Here is a 12854-nt window from a genome sequence, read left to right as displayed (position 1 = left end):
ATCGTCAGCTATCACGAGTTTCTTTGAGCCGTTTGATCACCCGTTTGATAGTTCATAATAGGGGATGATAGTTTTGACTATCATCGACTATCATGCGCCGTTTGACCTGGCTTTACCCCCAATTTTCTTTTTGGATTTCCATAGGCCTTGCTGAGACCTGCTTTTTCCCGCATAGTCATAAACTGTGCAAAAATACTTCGGTGTTAGTAGGCACCGTCCTTAAATGAAGGGCTTGGTGAATAACCGACCTATAGGACATTAATTTTAGATTGCTTTTTGTTGTTTTAGGTCAGCTATTCACCGGATTTTTTTGCCTGTGGCTTTTAATTTCTTCAGGAAATGTCTCGTGTTTTTTTCCGTTGCTTTACGCTTTGTTTGCAATAAAACCTAAGATTTTGAGCAATGTTTTTGTTTTTATCACAAAACGAAGCGCACAACAACGGATAAAACATTTGATCAATGTGTCCTGAAGGAATTAAAGGCCACATAAAAAACCCCGGTGAATCTGAGCTAAAGCAACAGAACCTATCTAAAATACGCTTTATATCGGTCGTTGGGTTCCCCGGATAAAATTTTTAGATCGAGCTAGTCTGTGAATTTTTCTTTCGCCAACAAGGGAAGCTTGGAGCTAAGAAGCTTCTAAAAGCAACAAGTGATGGCTACTCAGTTAAGCATAACCAAAGGCACGTCACATTCCTACTAATCTGGGCGACAAGGGGAAGCTGACCCGCTTCAGTTAACCGCACCAATGGAGTTGGTTCCAAAAACTCGTGGACTAACAACTGGTTGGCTAACCGGCATTAGTCATTTGGAGCAAAATAACAACCGGTTATGATCTTAAAATTGAAACGCTTTGTTGTGTGAAAACTAACTTTACTGGTTATGTCGTAAGTTACCTGCTATCAGAAGACCAAGAGTGGGGTCACTCTTTGTCATAAGCATATTGGGGAAGTGAAATATGTAAAAGTCGTTAGCGTGAACTGCGGACGAAATAATAGACCAACGCAGTTAATACGCACAAAACTTGAGCGGCTCCGAAAAAAAATCCTAAAAAAAGAAACAGGGATCATTTCTTTTCACAGCTGCTCATAAAGTAGTGTGCACAACTGTGAAGGTCTCTCATTAGCTTATTAGCTTATTAGCTTATTAGGGAGTGCGTTCGATGAGCTCGTTCTCAGGCTCTCTCTTCTTTGCCAAGTTGGTGATGATGTTACCCGCCCCTGCAAAATCTGAGGGGGATGCCAGATACGCGTCCCAAGATCCATTCATTCGCTAATTGATTGATTGTCCCATACTGTATTAGGAGTGCGTACTTTCTACGTCAAACGCCACAAGTTTGTGGACCACACCCATACTGAATTAGTTTTCTGACTTTTAAAAAAATATGCGGTGGCCCATAGATAATATTCTAATTTTATTGCGCGATTAGATGGAAAATACAGTGCAACAATAAAAAAAATATATATATCGCGCAATAGAATGGGAATGAAATCTTGCGCAAGTTAATCGTGACACGTGATTTTGTATCGAGGAGGAGGATCACTTGGTGACAATGGCTGTTAATTTGGATGTACCTTTACAAAGTTGTTTGTGAAATAAATGTCTGACGCGGTGTTCTCATCGAATGCCGGAGATAGACCTTGTGTCTACGAAATCGAAAGAAAATGAGAACATATCACGATAATAGCTAGAATCTGTGTGATGACATTTATTCTCATCGGACTTTGCAGGTTTGTAAATTTCTAGAAGAGAGGGCAGTATATAGTTTCGACAAAGGTTGTCCAAAAAGCGTGAAAGCTTACGCGACAATGCCGAGAGGTAGTCTGGGAAATACCTAATAAATTTCAATAAAAGCTCAGAATCCATAATGCCTCGACCGTACAGCGAAGACTTGAGACGGCAGTGTCTGCATTATATTCGACTGAAATACGACGTATGAACTAGGCGTTAATAAAATATTAAAGTGAAATGATGAGCAACAATTTTCATGTGCAGTTCGTGCAAAGCCATTGCAGTGCGTTGCGATATTTTGTGCGTTGCTACTAGCAATCAATGCAATAAGCCAATCAGAGAAGAGTATTGTGCACGTGGGATGAAGTGGCGCGCTCGGCGTTGAAACTCGTTCAAATTTATTTAAATTTGACTTTTTTGCCAACTCTAGCTGCGGTGAACAGAAACACATCCACCTTCGTTCGCTGGAATATCGATGGAAACAGCAGTAAAGCACCGTGAATTCAGCAGTACATTTGAACACTAGTGTAGAAGACGATACCAGGTTAGTTGCAGTTCTCACTGGCAAGTTTTAATAAAAATTTTGCGTCGTTTCAGCTTATTCTCTCAGGCATGTATACATGTCGAAGAAATCGCATCAGATTTGCTTCTGTGAATTTATATTTTTCTCCGGCCTGTTTGTTCACTTCAGTTTCCATTGCAACGTTTGATATCAACCGTTGTACATTGAAATTTAAGAAATTGAAATGTACATTGTAATAAAAAAAAATTGGGAAAGACTTCCGCACAGTCCTATACATTAGTGTATGCATCAATGTTATACCAATCCTCTTACACAACTTGAGAGTGAACTTGAATAAAGTTTGAGCCGCAAAATGTATACATAATTAATGTATGGGGCTGTGCGGAAATCTTGACCAAGTTTAATTTGAGCTAAGTTGTTATGGGAATTCAGCTGCTGTGTATTAGTTCAAAACTGAGCTACTTGTAAACGAACGCTTTCACAATTAATGGCAATTAAGGACGGTGCCTACTATTGTTACTGCGCATACGTTCTGCGCATCTCGAGATACTCGAGTTTCCTATGGGTGATGCCTACTAATACAGGAATATTTTTGCACGGCTTAAAACTACATGGAGAAAGCAGAACTTAGCAAGTGCTTTTGGTATCTCAAAAGAAAATTGGGGGTAACCATGCATTTTTCAGAGATAATCAAGCTTCAATTTAGGAAAAAATCCCATACATTGCTTCATATTTTGGCGCTTTTTAGCAATATTATTGCTTAATTATCTCTGAAAAATGCGTGGTTACCCCCAATTTTCTTTTTGGATTCCAGTAAGCCTTGCTAAGATCTGTTTTTCCCGCATAGTTATAAACCACACTAAAATACTTCGGTATTAGTAGGCACCGTCCTTAAAATATTTGTAACAATGTATTTTGAAACGAAGAAGCGAGTTTTATGTATAGTTCTGAGCTTGCACGCCTTAACAGTTTGTTCAAATTGTTGCTTAATTTCTTTTGTTCTTTATGTCAAGCAATCCAAAAGTTTTCGAAAGTTCGATTGTTCAACCTTCATACATACATACATACATACATACATACATACATACATATAATTTTTGTTAAGGCAGGTCGGTTTACGGCAACCCAAAGGCTGGTGTGGACCTACCAGGAACTAAAAAACTACTTAAATATATGTACAATTCTTAATTTATAAAAGCTCACTCAACGTAAAGAAATTTCAAGAACTTAGAAATCCGTTTGCTTTGATGTTATCACACAGGCCTCCTTTTCGTCAATTTGGGAAAGGAGTTCGAAAACCTGTCTTGTTTGCTGCAGATTGATTAAAACTAAGATTGTCCTGATATCGATACCAAATCCTCGATATAATCGATACTGAGGTTTCCTTGAAAAATATCGTCGCCAGAAATATCAGCTGTTTCGAGCCTCTTTGATACCGTTCTCATGACAACCCACTTGAATATTTGAAGGATGTTTTAGTGCCGTAAACCAACATTTTTCCCTTTGTGTATGTGCTGTCGCACTGAAGTTGAAGGAAGTATCACTAAATTAAAGTTGAAACACTGTTGCTAGGGCTGTGTTTTTGTTTAATGTTACGGACTTTGAAGAGTGTTTTTAGAGAGTAGGTGACAACACCACAGAAAAGTCTTCAATGATGACGTCACAATATCGGTATTGGTATTGATATCCAAAACATGCCAAACACCAGTAAGTATCGTACTCATATCAGATCGATTTGAAAAACCTGGTATCAACCCACCCTTAATTACAAAATTGTAGCCCCCTTTTAGGGCAACTTTCAATTGAAAAGTGCTTTATCCAAACGTTTTAAGGATAATAAATAAATGCTGGGCAGACTCAAGACTCTCAAATCTTATTTTCAAAATATAGGTACCCGAAATATGTAATTTGGACAATGGTTTGAATTGTCTGGTGATGGTGTGGTAACGATGCATTGAAGTTACGTTTTCCTCTTAATTTTTAGTTCTCTGGGTCTCCTGAGTAGGCTTCAGAGTAAGATCCTCTCTTGGCAAATTACAATGCTGCTCCAACATTATAGTGAAATATCCTTAATATCTATGGCTCCAATGCCTCCAGCGTCACAGCACACCCAATGGTCTTCATGCATATGATCAGCTTCAAACCCGTGGCACGCAAATGGTCATGCCCAGTACCACAGCACGCCCCATTGCCAGCTGCAGATCTAAAACCGCCACACCCAGTAGCCAGCCACAAAACCATGGTTTCCCATTGGCCAGTTGTTCGTCCAGTCACTTCAGACTACCTTCAGCCTCGCCTCAACCAATCAAGGCAAAGAAAACATCTTCAACATGGGCAGGAGCCCAATGGTTCAGTTTTGTTCCTTGTGGGTTGGGAATGGGGGTTAAATAGGAGCTTTGAATGAACCTTACAAAGCACACATTATACACACATGTTCGGCTTGAAGTCCGTGGACTTCTTATTCGGCTTAACTTAACTGTAGTTTAATTAGTTAATGGGTCCCCTGGGTATGGTTCGTCCCTCCTCTTAAGCTCCCTGTGGGTTGGGTTATTCGGCTAGTTACCGGTTTTCATTCAGTCTTGATTTTCTTCAAATTATTCGTCTTTTGTTCGATGTTTTTTTCGATCGGCACGTCACATTTTTCCTCGAGTTCATCGGCTGCAAAAGGATTATTTTCGGAAACATCTTGCGATCGTCATCGTCGTCTCTGTGGCGTTCTCCCGCTTAGTTGCGCGAAATTCAGTTGATCTATCACGCTTCACTTGACAGTCCAAGCGCTGTGAAAAGTGAGGCTTTTCATCGTAAGGTTCAACCAGACTTTAATTAAAAGTAGAATTTAGAAAACGGGAGACGCAAGGCCATTCAGCTGTTGTAGGGAGACCTTATTTGGCCACTCCTTACAAGTTTAATGGTTTCTCTAGTTACAGGTAGATAGTTAGCCAGGCTCGCAGTTTTGGACGGCTTTTGTCTTCCTAAGGCGCCTCGTAATTGCTAAGAAAATTATCAATATCGGATTCAGGAAAGTTCACGCAGGAGATAATGAACAAAGATGGTAGCCTAGCGCCAAATTTGCGAGCGTAGATCAGATCTCAAGAAACTCGTGACTTCATAACACTATTCAGACCGGCCTTTTGCTTGTTGCTCTTACCTACTGGAAGCGCTCCCTCCCCCCCCCCCCCCCTCCCCACCCCCTGTATTTCTCCGGTCTGAATGGGGTTATTATAGTTAGTGGTGCATCAAGGGACAATACACAGACCTTACTTTAGATCGTCGACGTACGTAGCCTTCGAGACAAATCTACGACGGAGAATCGAGCAACTGGAGCCATTGTCACCAAAGGCAGTCCAAAAGTTAGCATAGGTCCACATAGCACAGTAGTTTCAGGATTAAGAAGTGACAGGCATTTAGAGGGCTTTTCTTGCCATGGCGGCGTGGACAATGAGACGAATACGAAAGTAATTCGTCGAAACGAATTCACGTATATCCGTTTCTTTCAGTGTTGATCTTGCCTCGTGGGAGGAGTCTTCTCTGCAAATGAGAAAGGCCTACATTGCATCTTGTGGGCGAGAGAGCTTAGATCGTCTAGAAATCGTAGGCGTATGTAGCCTTCACAACTTATGGAGACCGGTTTAGTACGAAACGTCCCTCAAAGACTTCACTGGTCCTGCACTGGTACAACGCTGGCACTGTTTTGGCATTGGTTTGGTGCCGGCCGGTCGAAGAAAGAAGACCAAAGATCATCTCGCGCTACAGGTACGCTTAGGTAGCTGTTAAGCCAGTCAGTGAAAGTAGACGAGGTAGTTGCCAAGACGGCGATGGAAGGAGACGACGTGCCAAGGATCCGGACCCGAAGAAGGTAATATCAAATCTTTTGCGCTATGAACGTACCTGACTACCACGAACTACATTAAATTTTCCTTTGGTTTGGCAATGACTGTTTGGCTGGAAATGAAAAAGACGTATTCGCATCCATTCTAAGTGATTATTATAGTAACTGTAGTCAAAGCTCCTTCTGCAAATGGTTTGTTTCTCGAATTAGGAAGAAGAGTGTAGACATTGCAGATAGCACATAGCAATAACTATTTCAGCTTAATCACAGCTGTTTTAACTTGCAGTGCAGGATAAGCTTCAAGATTGGCGCGCGAGAATCTGCGAGTAAAACTAGATTCAAAGGAAAGGAAAAGATTCTCATAGTATTGTCGCTGATAAATGTTTATAAGAGGATTACAATCGTGCGCTAAGCGCTTCACTGAAGCTAATTCCCAGCAACGCATGTTAAATCTGTTGTATTGTAAGTAATGTCAAATAGTGCGTTTTCGCGATGACGTAATTTGGATATGACCACTGCAATTTTATCTTTAACCTAAACATTACTTCAAAGATTTGATTAAAATTTAGGCCTGTTTTCTTTCGTATTTGAGAGGGATAAGGCCTTAGACAACTTCAAACCACATAAATTGGCTCTGTTATTTGACATGTATTCGAATCACGTTGTCGTGGGCACGTGCTATTGGCCGGCCGGCACCCGTCCCAGGTAAGACATGTCGTCGTCCATCGCCCACCATCGCTCCAGTTACGACAGGAGATTGCAACACAACCATCATGGAGGATCTCTAGCGTGGAGAAGCAGCCCATCATGATGCGTGACAACCAAGAAGATTAGGCACTGCTACACCCTGGCATGAGGTAGGTGGGTTAACCACGCGATACAGCCACGAAGTTGTATCACGCTGGAAGATAACACCAGTTACCAATCACTGCAAAAAAAAAAAAAAAATCGTCTGTGTTACTAAATAGTACTTCCGAAACACATCGTCATAGAAAGCATTGGTTGGAAGTGATGTTATCTTCCATAAAAGATATGGTGATCGGTCCGGATTTCGATTTGAACTTTCGCTTTTATTCGGCCTTCGGCATTGTTTTCGGCTTTTCGTTACGATTCCGGTCAATTCGGCTTTCGGCTTCGCGCACAGTTCCTGTGCTGCACGCACAAGCTTGGTATCAACTGTCTCGATACCAAGCCACAGTTGATCCCTGTGTAACGTCCAGGGGGCCTGGAATGATCCATTTGCTCGGGGTGTCACGTTTCACGGACACAGGAGCACTCTTTGGTTTTCCTGGACGCTAAATTTTTCATGTAGGTGCGCACCCCGTCGTATATTTCATTTAGGTCCTGTGGCTTAATTAACATTACTTTGAGAAATTATGTAATTAATACACTCAGGGAAATAAAACTAGAAAACTGTGTCTTGTGTCTTTATTCTTAAACTGCCACACTGAGTTAACTAAACAGTACCGGCTAACGCAGCTATTTTACTTCAGGAATAATACTAACCAAATCATTTGGTTCCAGGAAAAAAAAGGACGATTTTTTTTTTCGTATAATTGTTATTAATACACTAAGGGAAATAAAACTGAAAAACTGTGTCTTGTGTCTTTACTCTTAAACTGCCACACTGAGTTATTTAAACAGTACTAACGCAGCTATTTTATTTCAGGAAAATACTAACCAAATAATTCGGTTTCAGAAAACAAACGACGATTTTTTTTCGTATAATTATGTTATTAATACCCTTAGGAAAATAAAACTAAAAAAGCTGTGTCTTGTGTCTTTCTTCTGCGTCTTGTGTCTTTATTCTTAAACTACCACTACTTAACTAAACAGTACTAACGCAGTTATTTTATTTCAGGAACAAATTAACCAAATGATTCGGTTTCAGGAAACAAACGACGATTTTTTTCTTCAAAAGAGTCAACGTCTTTTTCGGCGACAACAGCTACAACATTCAATGAATGCACTTTGATTTGCGACTTTCTAATTAAAAGCAGCATGAATGTAAAAGTCATAAAATGGAGCTTCATTTCTTAAAATAAAACTGAAAAACAAGCAAAAGACTGGATGCACGTTTTATTTGTGTCCTGGTGTGATTTATTAGGCAACTAACGTTTCAGTTTCAGGCCGAAAATTCAAATCATTTGGATTTTAGCGACTTCAGAGTACTTCGGATTCGTCTCCCCTTCTTAAAGCTGCCGAAGACGTCAAGAATTTCCTATTCTTGTCCATCCGGTGTAACTTTTGGAATACGAATAGAAATCCGACTTGAGAATGTAGTCAAGGCATCCTTGCTGTCCACATTTGAAGATCTTCCACGCGTGCCACGATCTTCACTTTTGATTGCTGTAATTGCTGGTATTCACCAGTCTTTGTCAGTTTGCTGCGCATAACACACACACTGGAGTTGAACTACATTATTGTCCACGGCACTTGTATGATCCCCTTGGTGAAGCTTCGGAAGACGTCCAGAGAATTTTCCTTTTTTTTTTCTTCTCCATTCGGCGTGGCCCTTTTGGAGTGCGAAATCAAGACGCGTCAAGTCCACTTACGGTGATCACAAGGATCCTCGATTTCCTCCATCCGGAGAATATAGTTGAGACGTAGCAGTTGTCCAATGGTGAAGGTCTTCCATGCGTGCCACCATCTGTACTTCTGACTATTGAATCCTAAGGCGGAGAATTCACCAGTCTTTGTCAGTTTGTTGTGCATAACACACACTGAAGTTGAGCAACGTCGATCCACGGCATCCAACGCGAGAGGTAAGCAACATTTTATTTTTTATCCTCGTTTTAACAAATGATACTCTGTACTCTTTTAGTTCCTATTCCGTGTAACGTATGTTTCCCAACAGCCACTTCTCGAACCCCTTCTTATCAACTGAAGCCGTATCGTTACTCATATGGCTTAGGAGCATTTATACAAAACTGTGAGTATGCTATTAGCAAACTCGTGGCGTTTAAACTCGAGCATTACACCGGAATGGATGACACGGAGTGGATGATGAGTGTTAAGGATTCGTACAATCCTGTCTATGTAAGCCCAATGGCCGGCTTGGCGGTGCGAAGCAGTTGATATTCTCAACAACTGTTTAGTACTTTGCAGAAAGTCTAAGAAGCTGTTATCTCAAGAACACAGCCAGCTGGCTTAATGGGATTCCAACCCAATGTTCTGTGATAATGTTCAGTGTTACATGCAAGGTATTAGAGGAGCTTCGCTTGAAAGCTCAAATCATTTTCTGTAGCTTCTGTATAATGGGATTCAAACCCAGTTGACCTCTGTGGTACTAATTAATTGTGTTAATGTTATTTAACTGAGATATTTGAATCAAGTCAGCAGGCTAGAAAAAACCGGTCAGTATCTTAAAGGGGAAGTATCATGAAAATTTGATGTCAATTCAAACCCAAAAATGTTTGTCTGACAACGGAAACAAAACAATAATTGTCTAGTTTTGTTATAAATTATCACCCCAGTGTAATAAAACTGTCGATTAGTGCCTCTGGTCAGACAGAGTAGGTCGGAATGGACTGAAACGTGAAAAATGTTAGGCTAACGCTTTTCAAGTTTTCGTATTTTTGTTCCCAAAATGCGCTAGAACAGAGTACGAGTTGTTCCTGTCAAGAATTGAGTTGCTTTCTCTCCTCTCGTTGTTCTAGAATTATTTTGTAGCAAACTGAAGGTCTTAATTCATTATTTTTAACAAAAGAGGTCAAAAACCCTATTATACTTCCTCTTTAATAATGTGATTCAACCCAGTCAATGACCTCAGACAGTGGTACTGAGTCGCTTTTCCACATCTTTTGTTGTTTGAGGTTGGACATTTAACACAGCGGAAGCTCAGAACATTGTTGTGGCTTCAATCAAGTGGGATTGAGACTCAATTAACCTCTAGTGGGGGTTCTTTTTTCTACCGATTGTGCTGTTACGTTTGACGTTGAACTGAGAGCAGGTAAATCGACAACTTGAGAAAGATCCGTGAAGCCTCAGTCAGACTGGATTGACTCCCAAGTGATCATCATGGTAACTGGTTCACTTTTCTTCTGATATATTTGTGTTCTGGCGGGTACAAGTAAGACGGCTTACCAGATGAAAAGCCCAGACCAAGTTCCCTGGCTCGATCAAATGAGACTCAAAACAAGTTGACATTTGTGGGTCTAATTTACCTTTCTACTTACAGTGTTGTGTTCCTATTAAGGCATTTGAAGGGATCAAAAGATTAGAACATTGTTTGTGGCCTCGATAGATTCAAACCAAGCTTCTGCAAACAGGTTCAGCGTGCTTAGTACAAGTTGGCAGTCCCGACTGGTAAAACTGGGGCAGGATTTAAACCTGTGATCCTTATATGCAGTCTCCGTCAGTAAAATATCTAATTTTTTGTAGTAGAACACCAAAAGGTTTGAGTAAAACAGAGCTTGATTAATTTCATCTGCTTCTAGTAGTTTCACTATTACAATTGCCTTTTTACAAATTGTAATTTTGACCAGAATTTTTCAGGACGTTTCAGACAGTGACATCGTCGTCGTTTTTGAGACACATTCCTACCAGTCCTGTGAACAGCTGTATGCCGTTTCGTGGCTTCATGGTGTTTAAGCTACAATTCAAGCTGACTGTCTGCCCGAGCACACACAGCAGTGGACGTTTAGAAGAGGTGAGGCAAAACAACAGGCCAAACATGCTTTGTCGTACCCGTGAAATCCGTAATTGTCATGCGTTGTCACACGTCAGAGGCCTGGAATAAATTGCGTCTCCATAGGATATAGGGCCTGAAATCGGTGTTTAGCCTTTGCAGCTTAAAAAAAAAAAAAAGAAAGAAAGAATTAGTGTTGAGAGCTGGTTAACAGCAATTGATTACACGAGGGAGTTTGAGTTTAAGTTTGAGTTTTAGTTCGAGCAAAAGTTTTCAATTTAGTTGCAGTGTATAAATACCTAAATAAATAATAGTGCTTCGTATATTTCGCTGAAAAGTGTCCATAGCCCCAAAGGAGCTTAAGCTTGCATTAAATCAGCACGGTGCTAGACTCTAAATACTAAAACAGTGTCTAGGTTTTAAATACACTTAATTTCGGTAACCGTCGGGATAAAATACTATAAAATTAGGCTAGGTTTTCAAACCAAAATAAACGTTTAACTCTAAGCACTAAAATAAATAGTGAACCATAAGCTCTATTGTATCGTAAACGAGACCTCGAACTTAACTCATACTTGAAACTCAACCACTTAAAATTACTTATACCAGCAGAAACATTTTGGAGGTGGGGATGGATTATTTTTATTTTTGCCGCAATCTACTACATCACAGCTTATCAACTATATTTCGCTTACATTTCACTTTCTCCAGCTGGCTACCAATCTGTGAATATTTTGAGTTGCAATTTTCCAGGTTGTTGTCGATGCAATGTTCTGTCGCACGCTCTTCCAAGAGCTGAAGAAAGACTTCAAGGAGGTAGCCTGCGAGCAAGCTCTCTTGGGGGTGGGGGGCGGGAGGGAGAAAGAGGAGAGAGCTTGCAACGATGTCTCAGGAATTTTCATTTCTGCGTTGAATTTTTCAACGCAAAATACTGATTGGTGGATATTGAATTTGGTGCTTACGTCATTGTTCTTCGCGTGCGTCGTGTTGACAACACAAAAATGGTGGCGGAGTTTCTATTTGTGAAGGTTGCGAGAATTTCTCTAAATAACTTAGGTTTTCTCTGGAATTGAAACCCGAGCAAAGTCAAGCTGCCAATGCTTTACTTCAAAGTAGCGATGTTCTTGCAGTTTTACCTACGAGATTTGGGACAAGTTTGATATTTCAACCTTTTGCAGCAATTGAAAGTCTAAAGTCTAACATCAAACAAATTTTATGTTAGTTGTTTGCCCATTGCAAAGTATCATTATCGATTACTTGATCGCAGAAGCAAGAAGAATGGGGATGCCTGCCGCTTCGATTGCCGATATTTCAGATGGAGAGTCACGGTCAGCCAAATTTAAGCTTTTGTTTGGTGTTTGGCTCAGCCGAAAAAAAACATGAACATCTTTCAGCTTACGCCCCAAATTAAAGCTCTCAATCAATCCCGAGTGCTTCGGTACGGCGTTAGAAGCGAACTGTCAGTTTTTTAGGGCAACGTTCTTTAGAAGCGCAATGATTTCATTTTGATCTGGCACTCTCACGTCTGCTTTGCTACTCGTTCACAACATCACAAATTTCACACGAGTTGAGTGTTCCAATGAAACCACATTGTCAATATTGAGAATTGCGTCCTCGTTCTCAGAGACCCGGCTGCAAAATTGAGATCCTTACGATTTCCTTGGACTGCTTCTTTTTTCCCTGGCCGGACCGTGTCAAGTTTTCGACATTTTTTATGTCCAGTAGTTTCGTGGCGTTGACACTGCAGGGACGACATTTGTGACCTCGACCTTTTGGTCAATCGGCTTTAAGCATTTAGTGTGCTCATAATTAAGTAAAATCCTTCACTAAATTTTCTGATTTTTGTGGCACTCGGTAGACATACTCGATCAGAGAAACTATAGTTTTTGTCAGTAAGGATTCCCGTCTTTCGAAGTGTATCTGATAACATTGTACCTTTCACATGTTTGTTTACGTTTGCTATCGTTTCCAGTTTGCGCTGATTGGCCAAATTCTGACAGCTATGACAGCAGGGAGCCGCGGGGAGTATTGGGGGCGGCATTCAAATTCCTGAGACATCGTTGCAAGCTCTCTCCTCTTTCCCCCTCCCGCCCCCCACCCCCAAGAGAGCTTGCTCGCAGGCTATGAAGAAGGCAAGTTAC

This window comes from Pavona decussata, unplaced genomic scaffold, assembly GCF_977016875.1.
Source record: "Pavona decussata unplaced genomic scaffold, jaPavDecu1.1 SCAFFOLD_164, whole genome shotgun sequence".
In the NCBI taxonomy this organism is placed as follows: Eukaryota; Metazoa; Cnidaria; class Anthozoa; order Scleractinia; family Agariciidae; genus Pavona; species Pavona decussata.
The sequence above is the reverse complement of the archived record's forward strand: the minus strand, read 5'-3'. Positions refer to the sequence as shown.